The 23,850-nt window shown below is 37.2% G+C and overlaps 1 protein-coding gene across 4 annotated transcripts in view; it reads left to right on the plus strand.

The window, feature by feature from the left end:
* The first annotated feature begins 551 nt into the window (after positions 1 to 551).
* ZNF474 (zinc finger protein 474) overlaps positions 552 to 23,850 on the plus strand; it is a 163,251-nt gene continuing 139,952 nt past the window's right edge. The window contains exons 1-3 of one of the 4 annotated variants that reach the window (XM_019940894.3): positions 552 to 4,255; positions 19,229 to 19,439; positions 21,328 to 21,431. The gene's annotated coding sequence lies outside the window, so the exon portion shown is untranslated. The remainder of the gene's footprint in view (positions 4,256 to 19,228; positions 19,440 to 21,327; positions 21,432 to 23,850) is intronic. The other 3 variants (XM_019940895.3, XM_073802437.1, XM_019940892.3) reach the window with 3 other exon arrangements.

The raw sequence follows: 23,850 nt of genomic DNA on the forward strand, positions 1-23,850 counted from the left end.
TGTTTATTGTCTATATAGAGCTTTATTTGTGTAACTAGACTTATACATCTTTAAGTTCTTTCCAAGCTTTTGCTACTATTAAAAAATGCGGCAATGAATATCGTTGTACAGATAGCTTTTTGTTCATATTTAAATATATTTGCAGGATATAGTCCTAAAAAGAGACTTTTTGAATAAAAGGGTATGTGTGTTTTTAATTTGTTAGTCACTGCCAAATTGCATTCCAAAAGGATGGTTTCAGTTTTTACTCCCATCAGCAGTATTTGAAAGCACCTATTTTCCTGTACTATCCTGCTCAACTCAGGGTACTATCAAACGTTTTGATCTTTATCAATCTGATAAATGGAAATGGTTATTTTTCTTATAGGTTTAATTTGCTTTTCTTTTACTATGGGTGATTTTGAACATCTTTTCTTAGGTCTAAAAGTAATTTGTATTTCCAGTCATGTTAAGTGTTCATATCCTTTATCTCTGGGGTTGTTAGTCCTTTCACTTTGATTTATGGTAGTTAACTGTAGATTAATGAAATAAGCTTTATTTTGCTCTGTTACCAAAATTACCCTCATTTGTTCACAGTACTGTTACTCTAGGCAGAATCTTATTTTCACTTCACTTATGGTTTCTATTGCTGTATTTTAAAATATGGTAGTCTTTTTGGTGTAAAGAGTGAGATTGGGATCCCATTTTCCTTTCCTTTCTAGATTAAAAAAAAACTTCCCATTCCTGCAACTATGCAATGTTGCTTTCTTGAGACGGTAACAGCTTAACAGTTCTGCTGCCTTGTGTCCCTCACAGTCTAGTAATTTATCAGTGCCTTTCAAGCTGCCTCCTCAGAGTTGAGCTTTATTTTCTCTTATTATTAATTTATTATTTCTATTGAGACATAAATGTTGATTTGACATGTTGTATAACTTAAACTTCCACGATGTCACGTGTCATTTGTATCCTGCCTAAAGTGTGAAGCTCAGCCTAGAGGCGAAGTCATTTCCAGTGTCACACAGGCGGCAAGTACAGAAGCTGGGGTTGGATCAGCTCTACCGTGCTGACTACAGAAAGGGTGAAGACTGGAGGTAGTGCTTGGCCGAAATCACAGGCCTCATAGATGAGCAGGCGGGGATGGAAGGAGCACGTGAGGACAGAGGGAGTGCTGCCGATCAGGTGCCTGGGAGCCTGGGCTGGGTCCTCAGAGGGCACACCTCCCCACAGCCACCCCACCCCCGGGCAATCCCCGTATAGAGGACAGAGCTGGGGTGGGTCCAGCAGACAAAGTGTGGTGGATTCCTTCCCTTAAGGCACTGGGATAGTCATCTGAAGAGAACAGGTGGACTGACTGGTCAGAGGGAGTGCAAGTTCCCGCCATGCCCCCCAGCTAGGCAGCCCCTGGGCCAGCTCCCCGCTGAAAGAACAGGACTTGATCCAGGTCCACAAGGACGGAGGGAGACGTTTAAGGAAGGCTGGCCCCTGCCTCTGCTTAACAGACTAGCACTCTGACCGCACAGCAGCCCCATACACAGTCTTCAACACATGGATCAGGCTGGGGCCTCTGGCTACAACCCACGGGAGAGGGACAGAACCAGAGGCAGGGGTTAGTCTGAGATGGCTTGGAGCTCCCAGAAATCTATCTTCTGGGTATTTTCCCCAAGGCTCAGCTGGTCTTGAGCACTCCTGCCAAGGAATGGCTCAGGCAACCAGGAACCACGTGGAAAACCTTGTCTGTTGTTTTGATGCTGATGGCTCTCAGGAAGATGGCAGCTATTCAAAAGGATTGTACACACCTCTGAGATTTTATGTACCTGACCTTTTAAAAATAAGCCCTAGATTTTCTAAAGCGTGCTATATCACCTAGCTTGAACTTGGTAAAGTGTGTGAAACTGATTTAAAAAAATTGTGTGGGCCTCTGGGTGTAAGCACATGAATAGATTTCTAAGGGAATCTACTTAAACCTTCTGAAATCTGTATTTTTTCAGATAACTGTATATTGTTGTTTCAAGAAATTGACTATTAGATTATTAAGTATTATATCCAACAGCAAGATTTTTACCTTGGTTTAAAATGAAATACATAAGTAGACAAAGTGTCTTAATATTGATTGAAAACAAGATCTCTTAGAAAATGTATGTAGTACTGTGTCTCGGCCTAGTCATATAGGTATACTTTTTATAGTAAGAATTCATAGTACTTTCTGGATTCTTACCAGATGCAATAAAAAATTAATTCACTTTGTAATGCCTTTCTGCCCAAAATTGAAAAATAGAAAGTCAAGAAAGTAGTTACTGTTGCTATTAACAGAAAATGATATTTGTGTTTCAATTTGGTAAAATAATTTATGCTATTAAGAAGAAGTGAGGCATGGTGGAGGCAGCAAGGGTTAGGAGTCAGATACAGCTGGTACCAATTCTGCCTCTGCCACTAGTGGCTCTGTATTCAGGGACAGTTACTTAACATCTCTGAGCTCCCTTAGTTTTGTCTTTTGTAAATGGGGATAATAAAAACTATCTTAGAAGATAGTTGAGAGGGTGATGGCACAGAACAGTCGCTCAGTAATGTTACTGTTTATTATTATTAATGACGTGGAAAGTGAATTGTCAACCAAGAACAAAATGTACTTCCTTTGAATCAGAAAGAATTAGGTTCCCAAACTAAAGCTGGTTACAGTTACTAAATGTAAATTAAACCATTATCTCTTTGGATTATTGACATTTCTTTATATCTAATAGGACAGAAACAGTTCGGAATTTGTAGGTGACTTTATAACAAAAAATCAATGCCTCATGGGTGGAAATATTACTCCCAAATTTGGAAACATGAGGTGTCCACAAGCAAGTCTCTCAGCTACTCTCTGCCACAGTGTTATTCTTTCTAAAATACTTACGATGAGGAGCCACTTTCAGGCTAAAATTAAAAGACAAAATGGCTTTGTTTTGGAAAAACCGATTCATCGATATTTTTTTCCCATTGCTATAAAAAGTATTTGAAAATGAATCAAAACAAAGTGGTAAAAAATCTTGGTATGTATTTTTTCCTTGGATAATGAGGTACTCATTCAAGTCCTCTTGGAAAAGATTATTTTGTGCTCTGGTCAAGGTGGCCTACTTTCTTTTTGTGTTGAAAAGAAATAAAAATAGCTTCTGAAGTTATTTGAATTAGAAGTTATTTGTATTTTCCCAGGGAGAAAATTAGAAGTTATTAGAAGTTAGAAGTTTGAAATTAGAAGTTATTTGTATTTTCCCAGGGAGTGTTCACTTTGGGAAGAAAGAAAATTATACACCTGAAGAACATGGTTGGCCAATTTATTGTTGTTTGTCTATGGTAGGCCTAAAAGGAAATACATAGAATTCAAGGGTTTTTTTTTTCCCTAGGAAATGCAGTGTCTCATTTTGTTTTATGATAGAATACTACTCTTTCCCTCATTTTAGTGTGTTCAAAGGTGAATTATTTGAGCTCACAATCTGAACCAAACCACATATATATATATATGAAATGGAGGAAAGAGAGCATATCAGAAGTCTTTCCTTACAGGAAGGTTTCAATAAGTATGTTTTCCCTCTTCTGAGAGATTGCTCAAACACATTTTAATTCCTCTAAAGTGCTCATTTTGAGAAATTGTCTACAAAAATAAATTCTTCCCTCTGAATTTTTTTCATATTCATATGGTCTTGTTCCTGTGTTCTCTATGGAAAAATGAGTATCTCAGCCACCTGGGATATTATTATAGTTGAGGACTGTCATCAAGAGGAATGTGTAATTGCAATTATCCTTAGCTCCAAAGGAGTTTGCAATGGACACATAAAATAAATTGATTTGTACAAATGGTAGAGCCAAAGAGGAATCTTTAGAACCAGGTGTTGGCAGAATTATTTCATTCATTTGTGCTAAGTGCCCTCTCCTGGTCACTGTGAGTAACGTGCAGGAGCTTATTCTTTTTCTAGATCTGCTTTGCTATGAAACATGGTATGTGCAACTATACATGTACTCCATGCTGGGCTTCCTATATGAGGAAAGAAATCTGGAGAAAAGTGACTCTCAACCTTACAAGAGTTAGAGTCGTATTTCCCTCCCTCATCCTAGTACCTTTGACCATCAAGTTATATTTAATTAGCCTTGTATGGGAGGGTAATACTTTTGTTTGTTGACCAGCGTGCTCTTCTCTTTTCCTCATGACTTCACCATCGATCCAAGGGAATCCTGCATATGACCTGTTTGTACATGACAAGAGTGATGTGTGGAACAGGAAGCCAGCCTAGAACTTGAGCAGGTGAGGAAATGAACATCCTCCTCTTCTCCCATGCTCACTCATACAACAGCAGAATTTGTGTAAGCCCTAGGATCAACAGAACTCAGGAAAAGGGAGCATCCCAATGTGATTGAGTGTTAAACCTAAATATCTGTGAAATCACTGAATTTTACTTTAAGTTTTTGGCATCAGGCAGAATGGTGGGTGGTCTCAGAATGAGAAATTATGTGAAATTTATTACTGAAAAATTTTATCTTCTATACCTGTTTAAAAATTGTGATTGAACTAGGGATTCTTCTGCCTAATGACTTCAACAGAAAAACACAATTTTTGATCAGAGAGATTAGCATATCAGAGTTGGGAATGACTATATATGTCACCTAACCTAGTTTCTAGTCTAAGATATAATTAGACTTTCAATCTCTTCTGATAGAAGAGGTAAGGGTATTTCCCCAGACAAAGAATAGGCTTGCTTACTGTTTGTTAAAAAACCAGTAGATTCCTCAACGTCAGTGTACTTTAGCTGTGATGCATACCCACTGTGTGCATCAAATCCAAATCGATCTGAGCAAGTTGGTTCATGTTGATGGGACTTGGGGACAGGAGAACCCGTGTAAATATGCAGATACTCATACTCCTTGCTGTGCCATGAGTAATGGAGTTCTGTGTTCCTAATCAAAGTCTTGTGTCTTCAGCCAGAACCCATGAAACAGTAACAGGCTAATTTCTTACTCTGTAAGTAGAGCAAAGTCAAATCCCAGACCTGACAGTAGCCTCCCACCCAGCTGAAAATATTTTTTCACTGTAGCATTCTATAATGAATATTTTTACCTTCTTTACATGTTAGAAATGAGAGCTGTTCCAAAAGCTAATTCATTTATCTTATTCATCTATCCCACTGTGATAATAAACTATTTATAGAAATCAAATTTTAAAACACTCAGAATATGTTATTGGCAGAAAAGTAGACACATAAATCAATGGAACAGAACAGAGAGCCCAGAAATAAACCTACAAACTTAAGATGAATTTATCTACAACAAAGGAGGTAAGAATATACAATAGCGAAAAGACAGTCTTTTCAGTAAGTGCTGCTGGGAAAACTAGACAGCTACATGTAAAAGAATGAGATTAGAACATTTTCTCACACCATATACAAAAATAAATTCAAAATGGATTAAAGATATAAATGTAAGGCCAGAAACCATAAAACTCCTAGAAGAGAAAATAGGCAGAACACTCTTCGACATAAATCGAAGCAATATTTTTTTGCATCAGTCTCCTAAGGAAAAAGAAACAAAAGCAAAAATAAATAAATGGGACCTAATTAAACTTAAAATCTTTTGCACAGCAAAGGAAATCATTGACAAAATAAACAGACAACCTACTGAATGGGAGAAAATATTTGCCAATGATATGACTGGTAACGGGTTAATATCCAAAATATATAAACAATTTATACAACTCGATATCAAAAAATAAATAGCTCGATTAAAAATGGGCAGAAAACCTGAATAGACATTTTTCAGAAAAAAAACAGAAGAGTCTGTTTTTATACTCAAATCTGAGAAATGACATTTTGTTTTGTTTTGTTTTTGTTTTTGCGGTACGCGGGCCTCTCACTGTTGTGGCCTCTCCCGTTGCGGAGCACAGGCTCCGGACGCGCAGGCTCAGCAGCCATGGCTCACGGGCCCATCCGCTCCGTGGCATGTGGGATCTTCCCGGACCGGGGCACGAACCCGTGTCCCCTGCATCGGCAGGCGGACTCTCAACCACTGCGCCACCAGGGAAGCCTGAGAAATGACATTTTTGATCTAGGGAATATCTGTCTATTCCTCCTTCCATGGGGCAATAAAACTTTGGGTCTAGCCTTAATTGCTAAAGGACAATAGTGGAAGGTGGAAAACTGGATTACCGTGAGAAAAAAATACATTAAGTAGTATTTTAAAAATTCCTATTCTTCCCAGGTAAAATATTACCTCCTGCCTTCTTTAAGCCCTATTGTTTCTATCTGGGTGCACACCTTCCCAAAGCCATTCCTTGTTCATATCCAAGGAATAGCAATCAAAGATCTCTGGGAAGCTGGGTTCCAGTGAACTAAAGGGAGATGGAAAAAATGAGTAATAAAAACACCAAAAAGTAGGATATATCCAATATCTGATACAGCCCATTGATTCTGAGAGAGATATGACTCACATAAGCCCTCTGGTTCGAAGACTGGGAAAACAGGGTCACATGTTTCCCTTTGATTCTCAGCTTCCCCCCCCCAACCCCAGTACCACACTAACCTCATGCATCTCTTTCAAGTGTCAAGCACAAAGTAGCTTTAATAATCTCTCCTTGGTCTCCTTTACCCATTAAAGCACAGATATAAAGAAAATAGTGCCACAGACAGGTGTTTCCTCATAAAATAAGACAGCCATTTCATTGAGTCTTTTCCAAAGAGAAACTGATAGAAGCACTAGTGAGCCAGTAGTCTCTCAACTACACAGACACCATGAAGCCAACAAGGTGATGAGGAACTTCCAGTTATACTGCTTAACATTGAGAGGACGGCTAATAAAAGAACGTAAAGGAAATTTTGTTTTCTTAGAACATTGGCTTAGGTGACTATATGTTTTATTTTCAAACTGGGAGATTTTTAATAGTGAAAGGGAGTATATTAATAATTAGCTCAAAACAATGGGCATTAACAAGGAATGTTCCAGTCAAACTAGAACATATGGTTATCCTAATAATAACACAGAAATTATGCTCTAAAAGGTGGTCAACACCAGCAAGAAAAAGGTTTCTTCATCTTATGGATGGTCTACTCTGAGGATGAGGAAACATGATGTCCCCTCTTAAGATGCCTAAAAATGCCTGTCACAGCTTCTGTAAGATGGAGCTGGAGGGAGTGCAGATTAGATATTGAAGAAGAGAAGATTAATGACTTCAAGACATAGCAATAGAAACAATCCGAAATAAAACACACAGAGAATAAAAACTTTAAAAATATATAAAATGAGCATAAAGGAGCCATGAGTAATCTTCAGGCAGCCTAATATACACATAATTGAGTCCCTAAAGGAGGGAAGACCAAAAAAAATTTTTTTGGAAGAGATAATACCTGAAAATTTTCAAATTTGGTGAGAATTATAAATCCACAGGTCCAAGGATTTCAAACCAAACCACAAAAAACATGACGAAAACCACATAATCATAATCAGAACCTAATTGTACCAAACCTATTATTAAAAAAAAATTTTTTTAAGAGCCAGAGGAAAAAAAGAAACCTTTTCTACCAAGGGATAAAGATAAGAATTACATCAGATTTCTTAATGAAGCAATGCAAGTGAGAAGACAGTGGAATGTCTTTCAAGTACTGAAAGAAAGAAAAATTGGTCAATTTAGAATTCTACACCCAGTCAAAATAGTTTTTAAAAAATGAAGGCAAAATAAAGGCTTTCTAAAATGTACAAAAGCTGAAAGACTTCATCACAAACAGGCCTACATTACATAAAATTTTAAAGGAAGCCTCTCAGAAAGAAAATAACAGCAGTGGAAATATGGAATATACAAAAGAAGAGCACCAGAAAAATGCAAATATATATGGACAAATATACAAGATTGTTTCTTATTATTTGAATTTCTTTACAAGATAATGATAATTACTTTAAAAATAATATATGTGTAATAAAAATGTATGAAAACAATAGTATAAAGGCCCTAGTGGAAAAATGAAGTATATTATTTTAAGGTTATTAAATTATACACAAAGTGGTATAATATCAAACAGCATATGATCAACTCAACAGACAGAAAAATCGTTTGCAAGATTCAACATCCATTCCTAATTAAAAACAAACAAAAAAGCCCCCAAAACTTTAGCAGACCAGGTATAGAAGGAAACTTATTCAACCTAAGAAAGGGAATCTATTAAAAACAAAAACAAAAACTACAGCTAATATCTTAATGGTGAAATTCTGAATGTTTTCTTAAAGATCAGCAACAAGAAAAGGATGTCTGCTCTCACCATGTCTATTTACCTTTATACTAGAGGATCTAGCCAGTTCAATAAAGCAAGAAAGACAATGGCATCCAGTTTGGAAAGAAATAAACAAAACTGTATTCACAGACAACATGATTGTCTTTGCCGAAAATCTATTGGAATACACAAAAAAGTTCATAGAGCTAATAAGTGAGTTTAACAAGGCTGTAGGATACTGAATCAATATACAAAAATCAACTGTATTTTTATGCTAGCAACAATCAGTCAGCAACTGAAAGTAAAAAACAATATCATTTCCAATATCCTTAGATAATATGAGATACTTAGAGATAAATCTGACAACATATATACAAGTCCCATTCACTGGAAACTATACAAGAGTATTGAGTGAAATTAAAGAAGACCTAAAGTAATGGACAGACATTGCTTGTTCATTGTTCAGAAGATGTTAAGACATTATTAAGATGTTAATTCTCCCCAATTGATCTATATGTTCAGCTCAATCTGAAAAAAAAAAAAAATCCCAGCAGGCTGTTTTGTAGAAATTGACAATCTGATTCTAAAATTCATATGGAAATGAAAAAAGACTTAATATAGCCACAACAATTTTGAAAAAATAGAACAAGTCAGGAGACCAAACACTACCTGATTTGAAGATTTATAATGCTACAGAAAGCAAGGCAATGTGGTATTGCTTTTAAGGTAGGCAAATTTATCAATGTAACAGAGTACAGAGTCCAGAAACAGACCCACAAGTATATGGTCAATTGATTTTCAATAATATGCAAAGGTAACTGAGTGAAGATAGGATGTCTTTTCCACAGCTATGTCTTTTCCAGCTATTTGCTGGAACAAATAGCTATTCATATGCAAACAAGTAAATTTCAACCCATATCTCACATCACATACAAAAATGAACTCAAATGTAGAATTTAAGACTATAAAATTTCCAGAAGAAAACACAGGAGAAAATTTTTTTATCTTGGTTTAGGCAGAGATCATAAATACAACACCAAAAGCAGGAACCCCCACACAAAAAAATGATAAATTGGACTCCATCAAAATTAAAACCTCTGAGAATTAAGACAAGTCAGAGATGGGGAAAACTATTAGTAAATCATATATCTGATAAAGGGCTTCTATGCAAATTATGTAACAAACTCTCAAAATTCAAAAATGGGTAAACAATCAAAAATTTTAAGTGGGAAAAATATTTTAACAGGCTCTTCACAAAAAAGACCTATGAATAGCAAATGAGCATCTGAACAGATGTCACTTAGTCATTAGGAAATGCAAGCAACACCACAAATACGAGATACAACTATACACCTATTAGAGTGGCTGGAATTAAAGGACTAATCATATCATGTGTTGGCAAGGATGTGGAGGATCTTTAACACTCATATATTGCTGTTGGCAATATAAAATGATACAACTGCTTTAGAAAGCAAGTTGGCAGTCTCTTAAGAAGTTAAATATGCACCTATCACAATCCAGCCTTTATACTTCTAGGCATTTACTCAAGAGAAATGAAAGTGTATGTCCATACAAAGACTTATAGACAAACATTCATAGCAGCTTTATTTGTAATAGTAAAAAACTGGAAACGACCCAAATATCTATGAAATGTGGGTAGATTAACAAAATTTGGTGTATCCATACAATGGAATACTACTCAGCAATAAAAAGAACTGAGCTATTTATGAACACACAACATGGGTGAATCTCAAAATCATTATGTTGAGTGAAAGAAGCTAAATGCAAGAAGATATGTTCTATATGATTCCATTTATATAAAATTCCAGAAAATGAAGGCTAATCTATAGTGTTAGAAGGTTAGCACTCGTTGTCTGGGGATGGTAGATTCAGGTTGAATGGGGGGCAGGAGGGAGGGATACAAAGGGGACAAGGAAACTTTTAGAAGTGATAACATGTTCACTATTTTGATTATGGTATTGATTTTCATGTGTGTATATATATATATATATATATATATATATATGTTTTGATGCACCATTATGATTTTAAAAATCAACAAAAATGTATTAAGGCCTATTAGGTACAACCTATCATACTAAGAATTATTCAGCAAACAAATAAATATAAAAAGCTATCTTTGCCATTAAAGAGTATGAAGGGTAGCTAGAAGAAAGTTTTAAATGAGAGAAATTAAATAGAATAAAAATTTTAAATAACTTTTATTACAAATGGAAGTGGTACCTCTCACAAGGCAGTACATGGTTAAGTGTCCAGTGAACCTTCCAGACAATGGTTACCATGGGAAATCAGAGGTTCATCAAAATCTGGGCTACTTGGGGAAGATTTTCTTCAAAGAAGTACGACTGAAGTTTGGTCTTGGAGGGCTGTATAACATGCACCAAATGTTTGGCTAGACCTAAGAAACACACAATTGCTTTTAATAAATTGTTGGGCTGATGTTCTCTGTTCAGAGAGTCAATATGTTCAGGAATGCACTCTGCTAGTAAAAAGTCAGTCTCTTTAGATGATGCTGCTGACAACCCTGCCAGCAGGTCACCCTTCTCCCAAGCCAAATGCACAGTGTGACTGAAGTCTTAAGAGGTCTGTCAGAAATAGCCCACTTGTCGGAACTGGAATGTGTTTGTGGAACTGTGTGTTGAAGCACCTGTACCCACCCATGTCTGGATGTAGTTATTAGTCCTTCATTTTCCCAAGTGGTAAACTTGTTCACAGATGTTACTGGAGGGAAAGAAAATGTTCAGTGTTTACGCAGCAAATCTGCTCTGAAGAAACCATTCTGCTCAACTGAGGAAATGCCACAGTTATTTTGGTATTCCTTTAATTTTGGAAGTCTCCATTATTTGCAGGGCTGACCAAAAGACTTTTTTAAAAAGCCACAAATAAACATCAAATTCCTGTTTAATATGGTGGACGTTACCGGTTTTTGAAAAACAAAAAACAGTCAGTCACTCTTGCACCCAACCCCAAAAGCTAACGGACTTTCTGGTATTGATAACCCAGAAACCTCATGACATAAACCTTATTTTATTTCTGAGTTGGAACATCTACCTCAAAAAGTAGGCTCTGCAGGAAGGCCCTTTCTATTCTTAACGTTTCTGAAACTGGTAGCAAAGAGCAGACAGAGATAAAGCTAAGAGGAAAGTTTCCAAAGTTGATCTCTCATCAACAGCAAGGAATTCCCACCTCAAAAAAAATTATCTTTTTTTAACTTAAGCCTTTTCTCAGCTGAATAAATGGAGAGAAGTGCATTTGGGTTCTTTGTTTTATCCTTCTTATTGCCTAAGAAAATGTTTATTGTCTCTCAGGAAATAAAAACAAAGGAATGGTAATTTATAATTTTTTTCCCACATGTGTAATAACCTGTGTCATTTGGCAAACTGAAGTAATTCTAGGATCAGTTGGGATTGCCTATCCTTTGATTAGTTTAAATAAAACTTGAGGTAAGCCCCTCTCTGAAGGTTCTCACTTGGGGGTAGTTGAAGTAAGGGGAGGAGGGGGAATGTCTTCATTTTTTCCTGGTTTTCATCTTTCATCTTAAGCTCCTGCTTCTATTGAATTTCTAATCTCCACTTTTCATTTCACCTACAGTCTATGACACTGACTCATACTCCTCTAAATAATACTGCTGTGTGGGGGGGGAGAATTTCCTGAAGATTTGGAACAAAGGGTATGGATAGGATGAGGTGAAGCACTTCACACTGCATATTAGCTGTGTTTGTAAAAATACTCCAGACATTTCTATAACCAACAGGCCCCCTTTTCTAATAAGGACCTTGCCTCTCCCACACTGCAGCCTTCATCCTCACCCTTCACATCTCCTTGCCACTTCTTTAGAGTTTTACTGGTCCCTCAAATCTAAGATTCCTATAGAGTAGTTCCTCTCTCAAACTTTCCCTAGATCAGCATTCTCCAACTGTGGTGATGGAAATGTTCTATAATCTGCTCTATACAATATGGTAGCCACATGTGCCTACTGAGCACTAGAAATGAATTAAATGTCACATTTAATTTTAATTAATTTACATTTACATTCAATAGCTACATGTGGCTATTATAATGGTTGTTGTATTGGATACCACAGCTCCCAACCACCCAACATTGACCAAGAGGCTACTCTTTCTGAACTGGACAGGCTTACTAAAGTGTGTTTCTCAACACAGATATTTAAAAACAGGAACAGTTATAAACCAGGAATATAAAAGACAGGAGTTTTTTTTCTTTCCACTTGCTAAGTATCTAATATGGTCTGTGTTCATGTGCATGAAACCTAGCCATAAAAATACTGAAAAAGGGAAAAAACCCTCAATTTACACCTTTAGTATTCTATTGCCCCAGCCTTGCTCTCTCAAATACATCCTTTTAAACATGCTTATATATTCATTTAATGCTAGTGTCCAAATGTAAATTAGTAAATCATGATTCTGTGTTGAAGTTCCTGACAAATAACTTCTTAGAGTAGCCAAACAATTTAATATATCTAAGTCATGGTTTTAAGATGTGTGATTTGTGTTTCTAATTTTTAGGATACACTCCAGTTACATATTTTTTTCTTTTGTCAGTTACATATTTTTTTCTTTTGTCAGTTACATATTTTTTTCTTTTGTCAGTTACATCTAAGGAAGTTTGGCATGCTAAACAATGGAATCATGTGCTTGAGTCTCAGCTTAATAGTCTTTCCACTCAAAGAACTAAATATGCCTCTGTTAACATTGTGCATCTAATTGTTATTTCTTCTGGTATAAAGAATAAGCTCTGGAGCACTGCAATTCTTTTGAAGGAAATATTACTTATCCCAAGAGTGTAGATTTTGTTTTACAATATATATTTGCCTTCTACATTTCTTCCTTTAAAATGTTTATTGCAAATGTTAATTTTAAACAGATGGGTTTTGTTTTGTGATGGAGAGGATCGAGTGTGCATTTAATAGATGCTGTGAACATTTCTCTTTGCAAGTCCATTTACTTTTGGGCCAAGTCCTGACATGATTATTTCCTTGCTGCAACACTCCCTTGTTTAGCTATTTGCTTGTTCTACCTTTCCATTTCTTCTGCATTTCCTCCCTGCTTGGTAAGCAAGGCAGCTGCCTTCATTCTGTTGAACAAAAAGAGCTCTGCCAAAGAAACATTTGTTATCAAACTAGTAATTTATTTCATTTTCATTTGTCACGCTAAGTAAAATCTCTACTTTTATCCAGTCAATATTAGTTTCCATTATTAGCATCTTGTCTTTCAAACTTTGAATCATGATGGTTAGTCACTCTTATTTTGTCACCCATAATGTATATTAATTTGCTTTTAAAATCACAAACATCTTTATTACATACTTTAGTTATAAAAGTAACATAGTCACATGAATTAAAATATGAACCGAAGGAAAATATAGTGTATTTTCCCACAATCCACCACTTTAATGCAATCACTAATTTATTTATTTTCTCATGCATGTTTTCACGTAGCTATAATAATGATGTCCATACAATTTAGTGTCTTATTTTGTAATTATTTAACATTTTATCATAAGGCTTTTCCATGTTATGACATAGTCTCTTCAATCCTCTTTTTTATAATCATCATTTCAGTGACTATATATTATTCTATTCAGGGGCACACTATAATTTATTTAAATAATCCCCTATTGGTGACCATATGAAATACATCTGATATTTAAGTTTGATAAATGAGACTCTTAAGAGCATCTTTGTGCTTATAGCTTTTTACATATTTTGTTTAACTTAATGGGGGATTATTTATCTATTTATAGACTATCTATTAATTTGTCTAGATCTAAATCTAATAGAGTATATCTGTGTGTATCTATTTATTATTGACTTCCTACGATAGTTAAAATTTGAAACCCTAGCATCAGGCAAGGGTACAGCCAATTAGTATATTAGGAAGAGATAATTTTTTACAATTTAAATATATTAATGAATTTATCCAAAATATCCTTTTTGAGCAGTATGTCAAGTACTATTCCTGACATACTAGGAAGGCAACAATGACCAAGGGAGACACCATCCCTGTCCAGATAAAGCTTTCCTTATTATGGATGGTGCACACTAGTCTACAGAAGACACGGTACTTTGATGGGGGACATAGATATCCTATAAAAACACATAGATGGGGCTCAACCTTCTAATTACAGAACCTTCTAGGGCTTCCTAGAAGAAGTAACTTTTAAATAAAGTGTAAAGAATAAAGAACTAGTCAGCAAAGATGTCGGGTGGGATAGGGAAAGAGGGTAATGCACTTCAGGCACCACTAATGGCATGCGAAAGCCCACAAAGCAAGGGAATGTGTGTGGTGAAAAAAAAAAAAACAAAAAGAAAGCAGTGTGCCTGCAGAGGGGATTGTGTGTAGGAATATTTGAAGATTTCTTTTGCATTTTGCTTAACATTCATCAACAATCAGATTTAAACCTTGACGTATCTGTTGAGCAGATAATCCAAGCTTCCTTTCCAACAAAAGTCATCCTATCCTAATACCAAGCAAAGTATTAGAGGGCCAGTTAAACTGCACCCTTGCCAGCATCAGATGGTATCATCTAGGTTATTTTAATAGCAGGAGAATGAAAAAGATATTATTTATGTTTTAAGTATCGTTTCAAAATCTATGGAGTGAGTTGAGGGAAATCCTCAAGGGAAACTATTCAACAAGGTATTCCATAATTCTTTTCCTGAACACTGAAATTCCTATGGTTTCTCTCTCCTTTGGCTTCAAGTATTGAAAGCCCATGTTAATTTGTAAATTTGTTAGTGGAAAGGATCATGTATTCTATTCCTTTTGGCCATGAACACTTTATAATAAATTATCTTTTCATATTGATTAACAAAAGAGCTGTGTCCCTAAAGAATGTGTCACAGTAGAGTTAAATTTTGATTGTGAATATTTCAATAAAAACAGTTCCTAGTAAGGGTTTCTCTTTAGAAAAATGAAAACTTAAGTGTGGACCGTAGACTTGTAGAAGACTTGGAAAGCAGGAGTAGAGAGTGGAAAGAAGGTATTACCCCCAAACAATAATGAAATGGCTCCATATCATACCCTATTCACAAATTTTCCTCTTCTGAGCCCTGTCCACAATAGCCATTCAAGGGGAAACTGGAAAAGTACTTTTGAAATGTAACTTCTTATAAACATCAGATGTGAGACCTTTTTTGTTACATGGCCAATTTTTCAATGTAATATAGACTAGAAGAATCATGGTTTCCTTTATACTCTTTGGCTATTAGGTCATACATTAGTAGGCACAACCTGTATCGTAGGGAGTCATGAAGAGTTGAGCTAGGTGAGGAGGACAGTAATTAATGCAGTTGTTACCCCCAAAATTAGGTGGAGTAATTTAATTTTGATTTGGTTATAAAAATCATCATAACTAATATTCCCAGTCCTATCATATGACATTTGATAGTCACTGTTTAAGTAATCAAACAGTAATTCAGTGTTTAAGTACTGTGGCAGTCATTTTACTGTTAAATTCTGATTCTCCTCCTTCTGGGCATATGGTAGTTATCTTCATTCCCTGTCCTCCTTAAGGCTGTACTTGCTTTGGCTAATGGAATGGGAAGAAAAGTGATGTGTGCCTTTTTCAGATGGGAGCAATAGCTGGTGGAAGATGGAATCAAACAGGCTTGATTTGAACCATATCCATACAATAGCCATTGGGGAATGTGGAATTGTGAGAACTATTGAATGAAGAATGAACTTCTATAATCATAACAAGAAGAAAATGGACAATTACAAATCAGTCTTTTTCTAGCCACATGTCACCTGTTTTGTGGAAAAGCTAGTAACCCTCAACTTCTTCCAAAGTAGTCCTGAAAGTTCGAGGAGACCCTTCCTGTGCTCTGCAGCCAAATCTTTTGGCTGCAGTGTGCCATCTGTGATCTTCTCTTTTGCTCCAAATCTCTATGGCAATGGCAGTGAACAAAGTAGTCACTCTTTTAACAATGCACAGCCGAGGTGTTTCTACCACAATACAGCAATTGTTGAGCCAAGATGGCAGTGCCCTAAGCCAATGACAATGGCACCTAAACCAAATCTCTGACTGTTGCATTTAATACAAATGCCCCCTTACATTGTCATGTAAGCTTGTAGCATCAATATAGCAATGCCATATACGCTCAAAAATCTTATTTGTATTAGTTTTTATTCATTTTTAAAATTACAATCCTCTTTGTCTCTGAGCTCAAATATGAGATCATGGTGGCTAGACCACAGTTACAGACATAAATGGGGCTATTCTCAGAATCATCCTTGCCCTCTGTCCTGGCAATGAGTACCCCAAATAAACCAATGCATCTAAAAGATTCCCTCTCTTCAGATAATTTCTCTTCTGGGAGTCTCCATAGGCCCTTTTGCACATAATGATTTAATAGACGCAGTCTATCCATCCTCCACACTTGTCTTAGGGTGATCATTGGTTAGCCCCAAGTTGTGTACTCACCTACAAATACTTTTCAAGCTTGCTGAATTTCTTTGATCATATTAACAAGAATGTTGCGGATATAAGAAGATACTGAACTAGAATTGAATTAGAGTGAAATGGAGAAAAAGAAAATAATTACAGTACCCGGACACTTCCCATTCTCCTACTTTGCTGTTCTCAGTTGGTTGGTTTCCATCCCTCTTGATGCAAGATAGCTGACACAGCCCCATACCTACCTCCTTTTTCAATCCTATTCGAAGCAGGAAGCCGAAGGAAAGGACAGGAAGCAGCTTTCTCTTTGCACACCTCTGTCCAAATCAAGGGGGGAAATCCTTGCCAGAAGCCCTCTGACATCTTGCTACTCAAATTGTGGTCCTCAGACGACAGCATGGTCCATCGCCTAGGAACGTAAAATGCAGCATTCGAGGCCCTATCCTGATTACTGACTCAGATTCTGCATTTTAGCAAGATCCCCAGGTAATTTTCATACACAGTAAAGCTTGAGAAGTACTGCTCTTATAAACTTTTTCTAATGTCTTTTTAGCCAGAACTTGGTGACATAGCTATCCCCAGGTGGAAGGGAGGATGGGAAAGTAATCTTCCTTTTTTTAGCCTCTTTAGTGGGAAAGAGGAAAGAAAAAATGAGGCAGGGAATGACTGTTGGTGGAACAACTCCCAGGATCTGCCATAGTATTTCTCTGGAGAAAGGGTGGTGCAGAATGCCGTGCTCCCTGCTGTTCAGTGTTACCCACTGTGGCTCGCTGGGTTCATGTAACCTATGGAACCCTCCCAGAGAAGGAAGCACTGTCCTCATCAGTAGTATTTTTAACAGCAGGTTGAGACTTTACCTGTGTGATTTTGGAATGGTTTCTTGTTTTTATAATCTTGAGGTTTAAGAGTGCTGTCTAACCCAGGAGAATTCAAAGGAAAAATATTAAAGCTAGTATAATTAAAGGGAAGGTGAAAATTATAAAATAGCAGGTTTCTCTTCTGCTCTGGTTGGTATGCAACATTTTTTCACTGAAAGCCACTAATAAAATTTATTTTCATGTACATTTTTTTTCCTTGCTGTGCATTAGTTTTCTGGCCTTATTGAAAATTTGTTAAGAAAGTTGTTTATAAATATGAAATAACTGGCTTAGAGGTTTTTAGTTTAATTTTTAAATGAGAATTATGTTGTTTCAATGTTGAGCCATTAATAAGCTAAGCTTTCTTAAATATTTCATAGAGTAAAATTCTAACAGTTTTTCCAATCATACAAAGTAATAACACAAGGATAAAATGGCATATAGAAAAAATAATAATAAAGGAAAAATATGGGGGACCTTTCAATCATGGGACAAGGACCTTGTAAACTCCAATTTAAGCCAATTTTGGTTTGACCTCCTGGTGATTATGTGATGATTTATGTGTGGTAGTATAGAAATAACAGATGTCCTTTTTTGTCTCAAAATACCTCTACATATTTGTTTGAAGCCTCCTAAATCAGTGATCTTTCCCACTGGTTGTTTAAAGGACATTTTGAGAGTGGATTTGGGGCTACATTCCTATCCTTCCCAACCAAATCTTTATTTTGTTTAATTCTAGGGAAAATGTATGTTCCCAATGAACCCATCTTGCTATTACCTTACCTGTTTGATATGATAGAATAAATTGGGTGTAACTCCAGAGAAACAGAAATCTTTTCAGAAAAAAAACAAAAACAGAAGAATCTTCAACATAGAGATGGCTGTTTGATTTCGGAAATGCTGCAGACACACTCAAGAGCGTGTCTTTAAATCCAAAGTACAAATGAGTCAGTGGTCGTGTACAGATGAGCAAAGAGTTGGAGGGCAGGTCAGTCCTTACAACACTTGGCATGTTTTATGTGCACATAGTTCTCATCAAGTTGGCTGAGAGGCCTCTACAGAGATCTCTTGGGAGACTGTGGTGCCCACTAAAACAACTGTGACTTTCAATGAAAATTTATGCCATGGATGCCAAAACAAACTTGTGAAAATTGTTCACTTTCAGGCAACCTGGACAAAATCCTTAGGAGGGCTGAAGTCACCATTTAAAAGGCTCCCTATAAGAGCCAAGAGAAATGTACCTTTGATTTATTCAAATACAGGTTCTAGTAAATGGCAAATCCGCAATCAGCCAAATTTGCATTTCATACCTGGAGTCTGGATTTGGCTCAACCTAAACAGTGAGTCTCCTTGGTCCTTGCTCTCTGAGCTGCTAAATGGAGATTTCAGGAATGTGGTCAAACTAGATCTTAAATTTAAAGACTTGGTGATTAATTGGAGGTTTGGGGGAGGTCTTGTTTTCATTCCTTCAGATAGACCATATTCATTGAACCAAATTGAAAATAATATTTTCAACAAAGTAAAAAAGCAAGTTCAATTATGAAACTCAGGAAATATATTTTTTTCTTTTTTTTATTTGAATTTCAGATTCTCATCAAATGTGAGTTGTATTCAGTCTGCTTAGTAGTAAATCAGAATGTCACCACTTGACCTTGGCAAAGTTACCTGGTAATGAGGATGAAAGGTGTATGGAACAATTTGTGTCTGAATCACCAAGTTTTCCTTCAACAGGACAAATGTGTCATCTGTTTTGTCATGGCTGGTCTTGAGCAATAGAACCTGTGGTGGCCATAGAGAGGAATGGGAAGGGCACCAACCTGCAGGTCAGAAGGTGATATTCACACGCAAGTATACTTCTGTAAATGCATAGACTTCCTGGAAGAATGCACAAGAAACTGGTAACAGAGGTTGCTGCTGCAGTAGGTCCTGAAGTGGGAACCTGGTGAGTCTAGGGTGGGAAAAAAATTTATTCTTTGTGTATGCCCTTTTTTCATTTTTAAACTCTTCTGCATGTCTCTCTCTCTCCCTCTCTCTCCCTCTCTCTCTCTCTCTCTCTCTCTCTATATATATATATATATCTATCTCCCATTCAAGAAAATGAATAATGATATCAAAAGACAGAGTGAGAAAGAATACATGAGTGTATATATATATATATATATATATATATATATATATATATATGTATGTATTTGACTCCACATTAAACTGGATGGATCATTTTCTCCCTCTAGACCTTAGAAACCTGTTTTCTAAAATGAAGTGGCCTAGAGTTTAGAGTAGAGAAATAGCTAATATTTGTTAAATCAGGGACTCCACAATTATAGAAAATAAAAATTTTCATCTGAGTCTGATGTTGGAGAGATACAACATACATAGTTAATAATAACAATATGAACCAAAAACCATATCTTACTAGCCATAAAGTTCAAAATTCATTGTTTGTATATTGAGCAGCTGCCCTGAGAAGGAACATTCGGAAAGTAAGAGGGGAAGAGACAAGTTGCTTTTTATTGGGTGGAAGCTGTGGTAGACAGGAGAGCAAGGTGGCTAGCAGCCCAAAGGACAATACAAAACAGAGCACATTCATGGGCAGAATGGCTTAAGACTCTGTGTCTAACTGGGGTCATCGCTTCACAAGAGCCTCTGCCCGTCTTTGCTTTATCTGGGAACAAACTTGGGTGTGGCTGCCTTTGACCAGCCCAGTTGACCTTGTCTTAGCAGTTTCCTGTAACTGGGCTCTGTCCTCATACCTCAGTGTATGCACTTGCCCACAGTTCAGACATCTCCTAACTTTATTCTCACCCACTCTAATTCCATTATAGCTTTCACTGGGGAAGACAGCTCAGTTCTCTGTCCTTGCACTTTCTCTAGCTGGCTTTTGAGTTGCAGAAGTGATTTCACCCTTAGTCACGTAAGACTGAATGTCTGCTGCCTAGTTTGGAGCAGATAATGTGGAAAAGAGACTAAGCTTCAAAGCCCATCAGGCAGGGCCTACATTCAGATTTCAAAGGTTTCCTCACTTGGCTGTAGAAATATAACTAAGCTGCCTAAAATCTCCATGCCTGCTGCTTCATTTGTAATGTAGTCCCTTAGTTATGTACCATGAGTCTGGAAAGAACTGTTAACACAAGCTATTCTGGAAAGACAGCATTCTCATTTGAACACTCGGAGAATCCAGAGCACAAGCCTCAACCATGGCACTGTCGACATTTTGAACCAGATAATTCTTTGCTGTGGAGGGCTGTTGTTGTGCGTTGTAGAATGTTTAGCAGCATCCCTAGCCTGTACCCACTAGATGCCAGTAGCACTTCCCCAAACCCGTATGTGACAACCAAAAATAACGTTAGACATTGCCAAATGTAATGTCTCTGAAGGTGGAGGGGGAAATCGCCACCAGTTGAAAACTACTGATTCAGAGGATGATCTTCCTATCAAGTTTCATTTTGGTTCGTACAGAGTCAGACTAGGGTGGGCATCTGGACAATATTGTCTCTTTTCTGATGTTCCTTACCTTGTGCCTTCAATCCAGCTTCATTAGGCAGCTCTCTAGGGTGACAGGAACATGGTTGTCCCAAGAGTTAAGGCTTTCAGAATTTAGGGAGAGCTTCTACAAGGCAAACAAACTTGGTCTTGCTGATGTTGACCAACTCTTAGGTAAAGCTTTCACATGTTATTACTGTAATCGAGTTTCTATCTCAGCAAAGCTCTGTAGGAAATCAGGGAGTGAGGAGACACAGAAAATTCCATAAAAAGGGAGAACTCAGTAGCAAACTGCCTGCCTCAAGAACTGGCAAACTACAAGAGTAATCTCTCTCCTTTCTTTCTAGGTCTCAGAATACAGCGCTCCCTGCCAACCAGCTGCCATCTCTCCCCACCCAGTCAGTCTGGTGATCAACAGCATCCACGTCAGGAACTGCAGGCTGTGCCTTAGGTTTTGAACTCTTCTTGGATGGATATTTATATTTATCAGGTCTTGAAGTCAAGCCGAGGAATTTGTACTCTCAATGGGATGGTTAAGAGAGAAGAACATTTGTAATAGGTGGGAGGGTGACTGTGTTAGATGCATCAGAGTCATTTTGGGTAATGGGAACTGAGAAATACTCCAGGATGAGTTGATCAGAATGGCACTCATGATGTTCTAGGATGATGCTTCAGTGAGAGAAGAGGATAGGAACCAGAAGATAGGCAAAGAGAATGTTTAAAATGAAGGGAGATATGAGGAGAATGGGGGCAGTGGCTTAGACTCCTCTTTATGAAGAAGATGGTGGGTGCACACAGCATATACAGGTTGTTTTTAAGACAGAGGACACCTGAGACTCTGATGGTTGGGGGGAAGAAGCCAGTAGAATAGAAGAGGTGCTAGAGAGGAGGGACCAACCAAGGAAGCAAAATACCAGAGAAGAAACATCCCTCCCCTTGAGACTTGTGGAAAGAAGTAGAATAAGAGGAAATTCCCTTATAATTTACTGTTTTCAATTAAAAAGTTGAAATGCCCTTCATAAAATGCACATGAGAAAGTAAAATATGAGACTTTTATCAGCCAGGAACACTCTAATTTAAACCAGCTTGAGAAATCTGTGGGTAATAAACTCGTGATTAAGTATTTATTAAACTTTTATTGTTCACATGCCCTAAGCGTTTGGACTTCTGCCAATACTCTGAAAAGAAAGACAAAATTATTTCAAAATGTTTACATTATATTAAATAGAAAACTTTGAGTATTAATCTGGACTTAACATCTTGTAACTTTTAGTCATCTTCAACCAAGCTGGTCGCTATTATCTCTTACAACGAAAAAGGTGTGTGCCCAATTAAGTGGTTGAATATTGACTAAGCACCTACGACTTACAAGTACTAGTGTTCAGTCCTGGTTTAGTGGCTGTCAGAAAAATGGTGGAGGAACAGGGTGGAGAGCTGTGCCAGGATGGCCTGGAGAGCCAGAACTGTGATGAGCTGTCCAGACGCACAGCAAATATTTAAAGCCTAGAATCTCAGGCCCTTGAAACAGGAGGTTTTATAGCACAGTATATACAAAATATTTTATTATCAGTGGAGTAGTGGATATAATACTGAAGAAACATCCTCTGTTCGTAGGAAGGGAGATCAAAAGAAAGAAATCCTTCTCTTTGGCAATGTTTTCGTTGTGCCAAAGATAAAGCAAGGGAGTCCTTTGACGAACTTTTTATTGGAGTCTGAGTTTAAATATGTGGCACATAAACAAATAACAATCTCCTCAGCTTAGACTCCTCATCAGTTTAAAATAGACCAATAATATCTTCTTGCCTGAAGACGGTTGGCTGGGCTGGATGCTATTTTTAAAGTCCACTTGAGCGCCAAGATTTCTATTTCTATGATAAAACCAGTCTGATGCATAGAAAATATAATGCATTTATTGTTCCTTTTCTTTTTTTTCTTTTTTTTCTTTTTTTGTGGTACGCGGGCCTCTCACTGTTGTGGCCTCTCCTGTTGCGGAGCCTGTGCTCCGGACGCGCATTGCCAGTGGCCATGGCTCACGGGCCCAGCCGCTCCGCGTCATGTGGGATCTTCCCGGACCGGGGCACGAACCCGTGTCCCCTGCATCAGCAGGCGGACTCTCAACCACTGCGCCACCAGTGGTTGATGGGTCGATTGCGCCCAATATTGTTCCTTTTCAAACAAATCCATTTTTCTCTTGAACACAGGGACAATTTACTGTGCTTTTTTGTTTTGGCAATTTAGGAAGGGTTTCCATGGTCTCTGTGGCCTCTTGATCAGTTTTTCTGTGCATCAGCTTGACCATAAGATTATCTGAGGCCAACATTGTCACCTCTTTGGATGTATGTTTGCTGGCATGCATCCCCCCTGGGGGCAGTAAAAATTGGTTTGGGGGTGATGTAATCTTAGATAATATATTGGTTTGCAGGCCACCAAAGGGCCACGATACATAAACAGATACAAGGTATATCTGTGGTAATTAAATTTCATGGTGATGGTAGGGGGGAGAATTAGGGGAAAAAATGTAAAAATACTCAGAGGGGAAGCAATAATAAAATAAATGGAGAAACACTGACCCGGGCAAAGAGTCCTGAGGGAGGGTAGGGGTGTAAGATCTTTTGGGTAGGACTTTAACCCATCAAATACAACAGTTTTTTGTTTTTTTTTTTTTAAGTTTTAGAAGCCTATATTTAAAGTATATCTTCCGCCTTTCTTTCTAATCGACCACAGGACACATTTTGCAATATTTTAAATTTAGACATTTTCAAATTACTTTCTGTAAAGACCTTTCTTGTGACAAAAGGCATATCTTGAAAAACAACTGTCTCTTTTCAGGTCAGACTGTTCTGTGTGGCAGTCTGGAAGAGAGGTCTTGC

This window comes from Tursiops truncatus, chromosome 3 (assembly GCF_011762595.2).
Source record: "Tursiops truncatus isolate mTurTru1 chromosome 3, mTurTru1.mat.Y, whole genome shotgun sequence".
NCBI lineage: Eukaryota > Metazoa > Chordata > Mammalia > Artiodactyla > Delphinidae > Tursiops > Tursiops truncatus.